This window comes from Microcebus murinus, chromosome 1, assembly GCF_040939455.1.
Source record: "Microcebus murinus isolate Inina chromosome 1, M.murinus_Inina_mat1.0, whole genome shotgun sequence".
NCBI lineage: Eukaryota > Metazoa > Chordata > Mammalia > Primates > Cheirogaleidae > Microcebus > Microcebus murinus.
This window is the reverse complement of record NC_134104.1, coordinates 45,092,712-45,106,461: the sequence shown is the minus strand read 5'-3', so window position 1 is coordinate 45,106,461 and position 13,750 is coordinate 45,092,712. Positions and strand designations below refer to the sequence as shown.

The window sequence follows — 13,750 nt, the reverse complement described above, 5'->3', positions numbered from 1 at the left end:
TGATCTATAAAAGGAGAGGATAACTGGTAACAATGAAAATACTACCATACCATGTTTTAAGCTATTTTCATTTATTTCCAACTTCTGAATCTGTAATATAATTTGTTCATTTTAAGCACCAAACTTTTGGATACACGGTTATATAAAATATAGGAACAACTGAAGATTTAGGACAAACTGTTTTCAAATATTTGAAAGGCCATTAATTTAAAGCAGTGCATTTATTAAACATGGCTTATGGAAAGACCAGGAACAATCAGTAGAAATTAGAAGAAGCCAGTTTTCAGTTTGGAATGGAATGGACTTTTTGGGGAACTAAAAATTCTCTGGAGCTGTTCTGCACTGACTAATGACAACTGGACTGTGAATGCACCAATTCTTGGACAAAACACTGAAGTTCTCATTATAGAGAGAATTCAATCTAAGAGGACACAAGTCTTTTGACATATGTTACAAACCTGTATTTTATGATGCACACTGAATACCTGGTAACATAAATTATAATTTCTTATGTACAGAATGACCAGTGGCAAGCATGCAGGATAATGGTGTTAAATAACATAGAAATCTATACTAAAAGTTCAGACTGTTCCATTAAATTTTTACTAGAATTGCTAACATATGACCAATTTTAGTGGCCTGAATTGATAACTAGCAATCTGTAGATCTCCAGTTTATAAAAACTGAAACCAAAGATTGCATTTCTAATCCATGAAGTGGATAACTAGCTCATCAATGTTCCAAATTAGTTTTGTAATTAGTATTAACTAGGTAAATTACTCTAATACTAAGATTTCAGATATATTCTTTTTGACAATTTTAATCATATTATTTAATTATGCCATTTTTCGTGTTTCCAAAAGAAACATATGGACCCAAAAAACATAGTGACTAGATCACCACTTTACTGTGTGACATTGAAACATAGGTTAATAAGTTCCTTAATCTATCTGAGCTCCAATTATCTCATCTATTTAAAAAAGGGAAAATAGGGATGATAATAAGTAGAATAGATGTTTTCTAAGAACTTTTACAATCTAAAATGTGATTTTATGAAAGGATCATTTTTCATAATACAACTCTAAGCATATTTCTTCTTAATTTGTTCATTATTTTTCTAGTGAAGACATCTCCAGCCATAACACAGGGAAGGAAGTATAGGGTTTTAACACCACCATTGATTGCTTCTATGAGACAGTTTTATTCTGTTCTTCGGGAGTTTGGAAGATGCCAGACAAAAGAAAAGGATTTTGCCATTAGAAGCCACCTTCATATCAAGCAATTGGCTATGTAAATAGTGGATAAAGTAGAATTGGGAAGAGGAAGGGCTATTATAAAATGTCTTCATAACAATAACGTTAGAAGCAATCATTTTACTCTTACTTTTTTTACTTCCTAGATGTATATAGTCTCAGGCCTTCTAGACCCATTTCAATGAGTTTATATCATTAAAAGTTTATGTTCATGAATTGTTCTATTTGAGTTTCCAATGATAAAAGAAAACATACAAATTCGATTTACCCACCTGTTTTACTCTTAGTTGGTCAACTGTCCTCAAGATATCCTAAACCATTCCAATGACTTCCAACTAATAAATCCTGCTCAATCGTACTTTGAATCCATAGGTCTTTTACAACAAATATTTACCCTAAAATCCAGCTCCTCATCTATATGAAAAAATCTGTTAGAGTGGTTTCTGTAAAAATGTAATAAAAAAGATATGGGGTATAAACTATTTGACAGGGTCCCTTTAAAAAATGGACTGGACAAAGCACTGAGAACAATCTGTACTGGCAAGGGACAGGGAAGATGACCTAATAGGTCTTTTCCATCTCTAATTTCTGTGATTTGATGTTTTTTGGTTTTTTTTTAACTCCTGCAATAATACTTGTGAGTTCAACATTTTCTCAAAACTATTATTAGTTACCAAGGAAACACAAAATGTTTGCAAGAATAAATAAGCAAACGGACTGGACCTAAATAACAGGCTTTTCCTGCCTCCATTTAATAATCTTATGGTGGTGTCACATTATCAATTCCTCATTCTCCCTAAGTCATTTTGCTCACCTACTGGCATGCTCATTAGAGTCCATAGCCAACTCATAGCATCCCATGAAAACCAAGACTAGGAGGATTTTGATCAACAAAAGATTTCTTATTAAATACAGACTTCCTTGCTTCATTTAGCAAAGAACAAAACCATGGCAATGTTAGGAGGCCAAAAGGTAATGATTGGCTTTGTGACTGCCATTTCTAGGGAGAATATATAAATATATGCTGTTTAATGACCCAATGTCTACAGAAAAGCTACCAACATGATTAAAATATATATAATAAAGGTAAAAGACACATAATACACACCACACACACGGACAGGCACACAGGGTCTACACTATGAAAGCAATCATGTTTTACAAATGCTTAGAAAAAGACTAAAAGGAAATACAATACATTGAATTGTTAATAGTTGGCAGTATTCATGTATATATATAAAATTTATATATATTATATATATAAAATTTCATTTTTTACGTTTCTGCATTTTCCAAATTATGATGGGTACCTATTACTTTTAAAATGAAAAAAAGAGAACTATTTTAAAATTAATTTTTAAAAATTACAAGATGTTACTTGTTTTAATGTTAATCAAAGGCTTCCTATTCCCTAGTATCACACTGACACAGTCGCTGTAATCAGCCCCAGATAGCTCTCAAGTGTATAGGTCACTGTTCTAAAATCAAAGTCAGCTTAAGTATCAGTGGAATAGGTGGAGGGCTCAGGAACCTTCAAGGACTATAAAGGCCTAGGACCAAAGATTTAGGCAGCAGATAAAGTATCACAATAATGGAAAAACAAACACCACATGTACTCACCATTAAATTGGTACTAACTGACCAACACTTATGTGCATATATGGAAATAATGATCATGAGGATTGGGCAGGTAGGAGGGGGAAGGAAAGGATGAGTAAATTCACACGTAATGGGTGCAATTCACACTGTCTAGGGGATGGGCACACTTGTAGCTTTGGGCAGTGCAAAGGCAATTTATGTGATCAAAGGGTTTGTACCCCCATATTATTCTGAAATTTTAAAAAAAGATTCATCTATTTAAAAAAAAACGTGAGACGCTCTATATGTATACCCAGATTTAACCAGTCAACTGCGAGTTAAAGGCTCTCAGAGTACAAGGTAAGTGCTGTACTGACCAAGGACGTGGCTTATTTTATGTGGGCATATGTGTGTACAGAGCCAGGCAAGTAAAATCCAAGAAACATAAAGAGTGAAAAAAGAGGATGGTTAGAAAAATGATTGTCCCAGGCATGGAGAGAAGGTGCTTTTACCCTCAGACGTCCCCTTTGGCTTCATGTTCTACAGCTGCCTATGTGTGGCACTCAGTCCCTTCAGCCTTCATCTTAAGTTATATAGCAACAGAAAAGGGGCCAGAACCTGGGATCCGTGGCAAGGTTACCCAGTGCTCAGTGGCAAAGCTGCCTTGCAAGAAGGCTGCAGATGAGGTGTCAGAAGGTACCCTGGAGTGGAATATATTAGCACCAAAGGCTCATATTCTAGTCAAGCCAACTGCAGCCTAAAGCAACACAGGACCCTGGAGTTCTGCCTCTTCCCATGCCATCCTGCCTCTATTCCTATTCTGCTCAGCTTCTCACACAGGCAGGTCCATAATAAGAATTGCTCGTTTCCTTTGTACATTACAGTGTTTCCATATATACTACCTCATAGAGGCAAAGGAGCAAATGTGTCACATTCATAGTTAGCGTTTACCATCTCATAGCTCAAAGCACACTCTAGGGAGCAGATCACATCTCCCCATAGCTGATGAAAGAACCAGCAGTGAAAGCTGTGGGCAGGTTCGGGAAAGATTGAGTTAATTCCTGCTTCTTCTCTGGTACTCACTGCATTTGGATGACTGAAAGACTTCACCAGTCACAGGAAGAAACAAAGGGAGTGGGAGAGGATGTGAAAGAAAATAAGAGCACTTCACAAAGAGGAACTGACTTGACATGCTTAGCAGCACATTAATGGTATTTTAAAACAGTTAAATAATGATGATGTTATTATGGTCAGTAGCGACTAACTTTAATAATGCCAGTTGCTGTGGTCATCGTAATAACCACCTGGCATTCGCTTAAACCATGGGAAACTGATGATATTGAGCTGTTTTTGACCAGATAAAGAAGTAATTCTATATGGCTAAATCTAGCCAATAACTCCTGGTTTCCAGCCGTGTCACCTACAAACTCTGTTTCCCACATTAGAAAGTAATTAGCTTGGTAGAAAAATTCCTTTATATCATATCTAAATCACAGCTTAAAGCTAATGCTGATTTAGATCAGAAATTCAGATTACTAATTGTAGAAAGAATCTTAATTTGTAGGCATGCTTAATTGTAGGAAATTCGTGATTATAAAATGAAGAGTCATGTAGTAATTGGATCATAAAAGTATTTTGCTAATAAATATATGTCAGAAACTAAGAGAACAAAAATAACATCTCAAAGAGAATTTTGGTAGAAAGAGGGAAGGAAATAAAAGTCTACTCACCTACTCACATGGCTAATAGAGCACAATGTCCACAGAGGCTGAAGTTTGTGATACACAAGCCAGTGTGCTCTTGTGTCAGATAAAGGTCCTGCTCCCTCAAAACCCTCGACTTTCATCTTTATGAAAAGTGTTATGATATTTTTATATTAGTAGAATAAGACACATTGTTGCCACTTTCCAGAAAATACACAGTGAATGTATTTTCAGTAAAACACAGTGTATTGTCAGTAAATACACAAATCCATCAGGTCCCCAATGTTAATGATACCCCCTAGGATTATTCAGTGTACAATCAGGATTACTCTGGTGTGTGGCCTGCAAAGAGGACAAGTCTTGACTTTCCTAGTTCAGTATTCAGTATGCAAAGTAAAGATACAAACTTCTCAATTAAATCAGAACACTCCTTTACCAACACCTGTGAGAGATTCTGAACAAACCATTTAAGAAGACATTAGCAAACCATCAGAAGCCAAGACTACTATATATGTAAACATTGTTTTAAATCCCTGCATCACTACTTTACCAGATGTGTGACCTAATTAGTCAAGCCACTTTATGTGGGGCGCGGTGTTAACGCCATTTCAAGATGGCGCCGGCTTTCTGGTCACGCCCATACTACAAGACTGATAAACAGGGTGAACCGCACAGGTGTAGGGGCTTTTCCTGTCTCATCAAGTATGCATATGAAGGATCTTAGCTTGGCCTATCAGTAACAACCCTCGCGCGCTTTTAACCTATCCCCATCACTTCCCCCCTTCCTTAGAGTATATAAGTGTGTGAGAGCTTGTGCTCAGGGTCTTCCGCATCATGTAAGTCTAAAGGGAACCCCATTAAAGCACTGTCAGAAGAACTCCAGTTGCCGCGTCTTCCTTGCTGGCGAGGCGGGCGCGACAACTTTACCCTTCTAAATGCGTTTCTTCATCTGAAAAGATAATACCACCTCAAAATGTGTTGTGAAGATTAAATGATGGAATGGATATAGAGCACTAAGTACAGTGACTAGCATAATCTAAAAACTCAATAAATGAGAGTTATTATTGGTTCGTGGAGAGAGTGGTCACATACCATGACCTCAGGTGGAAAGCTGAGTCAGAGCTGGGTCAGAGACCAGTGTTTGAAGAATAACACACTAGTAATGTAACCAGGTAAGTAATGCACCAGGCAAGGCATACGAAAAGTAGGATTCCAAATCCTCTTTTCTCTTGCTTCGAGAGCATTAGACAAGTTTTCTATCCCCTCAACTTCTCCATTCTTCAGAATAGAAATAAAGAAAAGGAGGAAATAATGCTAATATATTTCAATGGGAACTGGGAAGTCAAAAGAGTGAAAATAAATGCAAACCGTAAGTACAGAACCATGAGAAAAGAATAAATGGTAGTGTCAAATGTTAAGAAACTTCTTTGCCCATCAGAGGAAAAAGGAAGCAAAACAAGCTGCAAAAAATGCTAGCTTTGGGGTAAAAGTACTTTATGCTATCAGTTTGGGATTGACATTCCGGTTTTTCTGCTTTGTGCAACTTTCTTAACAGTATTTTATCGCATTTGTAATAAAAACAAACTAGCATAAACATCTCAAAAAGGATGTTTAATAAGTACAAGGCAAGCATAGGGGACTAAAAAGATTACATGCGTTTCACAAGTATAGGGCAGAGTAGCAAAACAAACATCTAAAATGTTAATATCAAACTGCAAATCACATATTAAATTTTAAGTTTAGCTTAAGAGTGTGGTCATTCACTTCTCCTAAAATGGTATACTGTATATGAAAAGCAGGAGTAAGTTTAGTTTCGGCTTCTCAGGAGGTAAGTAAAGTGATCTAGAAGTGGAAACGTGAGCTCCCAGTATAGCAAAGAGGACACACATTTCATTTTGTGCCCTGCAGCTTTATTCCACACCACTTCCACTAACTACACAACTCTGCAACCATCCTTTCCCCACTCCACATGAAGAAAATGAAGCAAGCAGACTATTTTCATTATTCCTGTTTGACAAAACATATGGAAGCAATAATTCTATAGACATACGTACATCATAATAGGAAGCAATCCTATTTTAATGTAATTTAAAAAGAGGTTTTAAATGGACTCAATCTACTAAAACTACTCATCTGAAGCTTGCAAATAAGGCTGCCACGTCCCTAATTTATTTAGCAGATTCATAGAGTTGAGCTAGAACTTTAGAGATTACTTTTTTATTGACGTGCAAGATAATTAGAAGGCTATTTCTCATTTACAAGAAATAGGACTTATACAAATAAATTTGAAGATAATAGGCTTAATTCAATCATATTTGGCCAGTTTCTTTTTTCTTTTCATGTCTTTATTTTTGCTTTATTTCGTTTGCTGTTAGAAGAGAATAGATTAAAACTGGTTCTAAAATTCTATTTTTATATGTTGTCTTGAAAGTACAGCACAAAACATTTAATTTCTTTAAAAATATTTTCCCTGCCAAATAATCTGATTAGTTTTAACTGCTTTTGTTAAAACACAGGCATGCAGAAATGGGGAACGAGGAGGTTCTTTCAGGAAAAACACTGAAAAAAAAAATAAGATTTCATCTGGCCTTCCCATCATCACTTGAAGAATTGTTTGGTAGTTACATCATCAGGAAATAAAATACTATCCTCTGAGGACCCCCTACTCTTTACAAAGAGGAAAGAGGTTTGAAGTCTAAATCACACCCCCACCAGATGTCTCCAAAAAAACTTCTCCTTTCCCTCTCCCGCCTCCCCCCACAGCAACCAAAAAACAAATGTAACAAAAATGCATTTACAAAAGTTTACATAAGAATAACAGGATGTGTATTTAAGTCTCCGAAGCAATAACAGAAACTTTAGAGACCCAGAGGGAGAAAAGTTACAAGCGATCCACAGTGACCCTCAATGACTCGGTTAGCCCGGCAGGAGGGCGCCTGAGGCCCCGGCCCACAGCCCGTTCCCTCCGCTGGGGGCCGGGGACCCACGCTCGGTTCGCACGGCTGGGACGTCGGCCGGAGCCGGGTCGCGTCGCCGCGCCGCCGCCGCCGAGGGTCTGGCGGTCCCGGCGCCCCCGCCGCCCGCGCCGCACACGCGGAGCGCCTTATAAGGCAGCGCGGTGACGTAACGCCCATAGCCGGGCGCGCTCGGCGCCCCGCTCGCATTGTTCGGGCGACTCCCGGAGCGCGCACAGCCCGCTCGCAGCGCGGCGCGACAGCGGCCCCGCCGGCCCCCGCCCGGCCCCGGTGCAGGCGGCTCAGGTAAGCCGAGGAGAGCAGCTCTGCTCCGCCAAGGGGCACTGCTGTCAGAGAGCCAGGGAGCATGTCTGTAGGTCGCGTTTAAAGTTGTCTCAGCATCACAAACTGCAGACAGGTTTCGCAAAGCGCGTCCAATGAATTCTAGGTTCTAAACCACTCACACAAAACTTGAAAGTAAAAGTTTTCTCCGGCGGAGAAAACAGATTTGGGATTTAATTTTAAATGCTGAGAGCTGGGGACTGTGTATTACATACGTTTTCCAAGTGAGCTACACATTGAATCCTGCCTGTATTGAGAAACCTCTGGGGAAAAGTGGGGAAATTATATTGTAATGTAACAACTCTATCTCCTGATTTTATCTCTCCTCTCTTAAACGCGCTTGTCTTACAGGAGCAGAGTGCAAAACACTGCCACATGGTAGTAGATTTGTTAGCGTGTTTTATTCTCCCCCACTTTGTGTAAATCTTAATATAAAAAAACTAGAAAAACATTATTAGGAATACATCTTGGTGTTAGGATGGATCTAATTTAAAAACTAAAAACCTTTTTAAGCTTCAAAAAAAATCTCAGAAACACTATTCTGTCTTAAAAGCATTATGTCAATTTGTACAGGGAAGTAACTATCACAGTTTTGAGTTCTAACTCTACTTCAATTCCAGTCATTGGATAAATGACAATCCACACTTAAAGCTGTCCTTTCTAGAGTAATATTTTGGATAATAGTATATTACGTAAAAATACTAATTTAAAAGGTAAAGCCCACACAATAATTTTATTAATCAGTGTCATTTTTAACTGTAATTACTTACATCTAAATCCTGAACAGGTTATTGCTAAGTGAACCCTTACAGTATGATAACTGAACACTTCGGGGATACTGCATATCTACATAATATTTTAATTTACTTTTCAAAATAAGAAAATGCAGAGGAACTAAAAATAAAAGATGCTATGTCAAGTTCAGAACACTGGAATAGGAGAAGGAAAAATGGTTTATCAGTCAAACTTTATCTGGCCTAAACATATATTGTAAAACAAAACTTTAAGAACTTTGTGAGTAAATTATTTCACTTTTTAAATAGCCCCTATATTTTATAAGTATACATAATACAAATTCAGAATTCATAGGCTGCCATTTATATTGATTCACTCTAAAAGACTGAAAAATGTTTAATATTGTTGACAGTGAAATGACCATAACTGTTTGAACATACAGTGAAAATTTAAGAGGAGCAGAGTACTATAACCATCTGAGGTGTATGTGTGTGTTACAAATTTAACATTTTATCAGTGAGAAGAAAAAATCAGATCCTAGATTTATCATTTGAAACATAGCATTTTAAAACTATGCTTAAAATTTGGGTTATATCTGTGTCTTTCTAGTAATTCCTGTATTTTAGTTTTTTAAAGTATATGACATTAGTACCTATCATTTTTTGTTTCTTAGGAGTTTGTTTTCATTTTGTTGCTGTTGTTTTTGCTAATTTTGTTTGAAGCAATGCAAGACTTTGGTTTTCATATTTTAAAAGAAAAATTATATGTTATTTGGCCTGAAGATAGGCTATATAAACTGCAGGTTAGTACTGAGAAGTAGGATTTCCACAAAACTATTATTTCAAACCTAGGGAAGCCTACCATAATGAGAAAAGCCAACACCCAGGTCACTGTGGAGAAGTACGGAATATGCAATAGAAGAGTTGTTTATTTGATATAGGCAGTAATTGGAAACTGAAAAATTCCTGCCCTGGGAAAAAGGCATTCTGCTCTTTTGAATCTAACAGAGGTAGAGAGAAATAGAAACCATCAATTATTGTTTCAGCTATACCCAAAGTACCATCTGTACCATAAACTATAGCTCAACTGTTGAAAATCATAACTTCCATCAAAGCTCTAACAGCTGTGTTTCCCAAAGTCTGCCTGTTATTTAAAGGGAGCATCAATTTAAAACAATTTTTTAAATGACAGATTTTAATATTCCACACTTTTTCCTATTTATTAACTTCAATTACACATTAAGACCTCTTTTAAAACTGAAAGTTAAACAAGATTTATCGTGGATACTACGTTATCTCACAATGGGCTGTCTGGGAGAGCATTTCTTAGTCCTTGGGACAATCTATATGATAGAAAAATGGCTTTGATACAATGTCAATTTTTACACTTCCAAATAAAGCATATAATAATTTCATGCTTAGTAAGTTCATTTGCCCCTTTGTGGAGATTAGCCTTAACTGTTAAGCACTGGTATGTTTGTGCTATTTTCCTAATGCTGTGGTGGAGTCTGTAGTAAATAGCCAATATGAAAACATGCATCAAGCCTTGATTGTCTTAATTTTCCAGTCCTCTTGCAATTCCCATTAATTCTCTGCTGCCCCTTCCTCTCCATAAAAGTGCTTCGGTAATAAATGCATTTTGAGGTTAAAAAAAAAAAGTGCAAATGGGGAAGGAAGAATAAAATTCCAATAATTCTTCTTAGGTCATGTTCTGTACATATCTAGTGCTTCAGGGCAAAGTGAACATTTTATAGGGTAAATAGAAAAAATATACAGCCTCCTATTTAAAGGAAAAAGGAAGGAGGGCAGGAAGAGAACTGTTTATAAAAGACTGGATATTGTGGAGTAATAATCAGAGGATGTAAAGCAATATTGGTATCAACCTGCTTCAGGAACTGAAATGCCCCATCTGTCGTTCACATAGCCAGTCATTACCTTTGAAAAATCTAACACATCCTACCTTATCTCTTGGGAATATCGTTAATTTTAAATGATTTTTAGGAGTTACTGAATTTGTATTTGACTATAGATTTAGCTTTGATTTAATTTCTGTATATTATGCTAAATAAGGATATAAAGATGAAGAGACCCTGCATCACAAACCTTCAAAGAAATATTTCTATGGCTGCTTCTGCCATCACCACAGTATTTCTGAGCCACCAACCCAGTCATTTATGCTTAATGTGTGCTGTAATGACCTTTAGAACCTCCTCTGGCTGGTCATTTTCTACTTCAAAGTAAGGTGGGACATTCATGTCTTGAATCATTTTATTAGGTGCACCAATTCCTGGCAGATCATCACCAATGCTGTTGTAAGCCCTTCTACATCCTTTTTCTTAAAAACAGAATTGAGATTCTCTCTCCCTGACCTTCATCTGCACTAACACTGTCTCTGACTGAGAAAGCTGGGCAAAAAAGGAGGGAAGGCTTGCCAAGGAAAGTCCCTTGGTTCTTTTTCAGATATAAGAGAAACACTCCCTCTTCATGCTTGTTCTTTCAGATGCCTTAGCAGATAAAGACAGTACAGCACCAGTTTTAATTCTGAGCCCCCAAACAGAGAAGAACATATTAGCAGTATTCTTTCTCCAATATGACCATCCTCACGGTCTTATGCTGTGCTGGTTCTAAATTATGATTAACTATAAAATATACAATTATTATTTTTTAACAAGCTTGGGAATGATATGTTTGTGTATGGAGGGTAGGGAGGATATGTAGAGGAGGAGGTAAGTGTATCATTGTGACAGATAGGGGTGCAGACATACTCTCAATTCCTTGTTTCTAAGTACTGATTCTAGCCTAAAGGGCAGTTATTATCAGCAAAAGAAAGCATATATTACATCAGAATAATAAACACTCAACTCCACAGATATGAGTTTGAAAAGTTTCTTGGTAAGTTCTACTATATGGACAATGGTAGGTCCCAGGGAGTGTGTATATCCCCCCCACCCCCCAAAAAAACCACCCTGGCACAGAATATCCACAGAACTTTACAGCTGAAAGAAGCCAAAGAGGTTATTTAATCCAAATGCCTCACTTTACAGAAGAAACTGATGTCCAAACTGTGGCTTATCCCAAAGACACAGAGCTACTCAGAGGCAGAGCCAGGGTCCCCTGCATTCTTGGGGTACAGCCTGCCATTGGTTTTTCCTTTAATTAGCACAAGGAAGAGAGGAGAACAGAATCCCAAAAAAGCCTTGGCACTATAGCTGGTAATTTAGATACAAAACCTATTAAAAAAAGAAAGTGGGAAGGTTCAAAGTTCTTATTAATAACTAAGAAGGCAAAGGGAAAGGAGGGAGGTGAAAATCAATACAATTTAATCAGACTATAACAATAGAAGGGAGATGATAAAGGGAGGACAAAGAAAATTAATAAATGTACTTAAAGGTCCTTTGGGTGGCAAAGCCCACTCTCTTCTAGGAAGATGGGAGGTAGCCTGGAAAGAGTTTGTGCTCTGTGGTCAAAGACATTTAGGTCTGAGCCACTAACTTGACAAATGACCTCCTCTCAATATCTTTTAGTTAAGCATTTTGTACATTCCAGACCTTCCCAGCTAGCAGGGTCCCTATTAAAATTCAAAGTGACTTAATGACTTCAAAACAACCTCCCCAAAAACTACAGAGGAAGTCACCTATGAAGGCTGTAAGCTGTTGGAGGTACTTACTCTGCTTTATTTTCCTTCACACTAGATACTGTGACATTAAATTACACATTAACTACTTATTGGCTTATTATCTGTCTCCTGGACTATAAACTCTTTCAGGATCAGTTTTGAAACCAGCTTTATCCCCAGTGTCTACGAAAGTACTTAGCTACAGTCACTGGGACAAGAAAGGTGTTAGATAAATGTACAAACAAATAAATTACAACCTAGAAGCTCCTTATTTGGTAAGAAAAAGTATTTCTAAAAACAGTGAGCTAGGGAGAGACTGTTCTTCTAGATTTTGTTCAAGAGTGCTAAACAAATCTCAGCTGCTACTTAAAGTAACCACATGGAAGTGACTTGCAAACAAAAACCAGAAAACAAGTTAGGCTCCGGTTAATCAAGGCAGTGAAATCTGCTTTGTACTGTATAGTGTGTGTTGTGTAGGCAGACTAAGTCAGATGTTTCTCTGCTCTCTGCCTACCTCTATCTACCTCATTTTAGATCCTGCTCCAAAATGATGAGATTGATGGTGGTGAAGGAGTACCAGGTGAATCGCCTAGGGGGATGGAATGGACTCAAAGCAAAATATGGAAGAGCACAGGGTGCAGTGGTTTAGTCATTAATGAAGGGTGGATTTATCTGAATTTCCCTATCTCTGTGCCTTAGCTGAGAGTCTGGAAGATGCAGTTATGGGGCCAAACAGCTTATCCTTACAGGAACTAAAAACCAACAGATTGCCTCTTCCCAAGCACACACTTTGATTCCCAAAATTTGTACAGTAGTCCAGTGTATCTGCCAGGTTTTACAGATGAGTGATTTTTCTTTAATTTCAAAGTTAGGTAATTCCAATGACAATCTGTGAAGCCACCTAGGGCTTGTAACTCTCCTCAGCAGTAGCAAGTGTTTACTGTGTGTCTGCCAGACATGGTGTTAAGCACAAGGTGGGATGACAAGCCCAGCAACTAAGTTCACCACATTCCATACCATGTAACCAACCTAGCTACACCCACTAGCATTGACTGGCAGCATGTTAACCAGGACTAAGATCACCAGCAGCTCTTGCACAATGGCTTCAATAATGGTCCCATCCCACTTCTTTTTTTAATGGACTGATAAAGCAATGTAGAAAGGACAGGTCAGCTGTACATAAAAATTAAGTAAAGACAAGCAATATGGGAGTATTTTTAAAAACCACAACAGAATATAGCCAATTGTCAAGCTTGCTTACTCGTGACACTGAACTGACAAGGACAAACAGTGTTGTCTCAATGGTGAGGCTAAAGAGTAAGAATAATGGGTCAATAAATCTGATTTCTACTCTTCTTGGCTTCTGCCATCCATTTTTGGATTAGTCTCCTATTGTCCACTGGTTTCCACAAACCTCAAAAAAGAGAACAGTGCTATCCACTCTAAGATTCTCTCAATACTAAGTAAGGATCAAATAGTGGGGAATAATACCCAAGAGAACTCTGATCAAGTAGAGCAGAGACTATATAAAAATACAAGCCACTGATTGTATCTTTACAGAGATAATTCA

At 37.6% G+C, this 13,750-nt stretch overlaps 2 protein-coding genes across 4 annotated transcripts in view; one reads left to right on the top strand and one right to left on the bottom strand.

Moving 5' to 3' along the window:
- CMSS1 (cms1 ribosomal small subunit homolog) overlaps positions 1 to 13,750 on the bottom strand; it is a 345,956-nt gene that overhangs the window by 281,623 nt on the left and 50,583 nt on the right. The gene's annotated exons all lie outside the window — the stretch shown is intronic.
- Positions 1 to 13,750, top strand: part of FILIP1L (filamin A interacting protein 1 like) — a 269,373-nt gene that overhangs the window by 215,588 nt on the left and 40,035 nt on the right. Inside the window, exon 1 of one of the 2 annotated variants that reach the window (XM_012743073.3) lies at positions 7,509 to 7,794. The exons of the other annotated variant lie outside the window; for it this stretch is intronic. The gene's annotated coding sequence lies outside the window, so the exon portion shown is untranslated. Of the gene's footprint in view, positions 1 to 7,508; positions 7,795 to 13,750 lie in introns of those variants that run through there. 2 annotated transcript variants of the gene reach the window in all.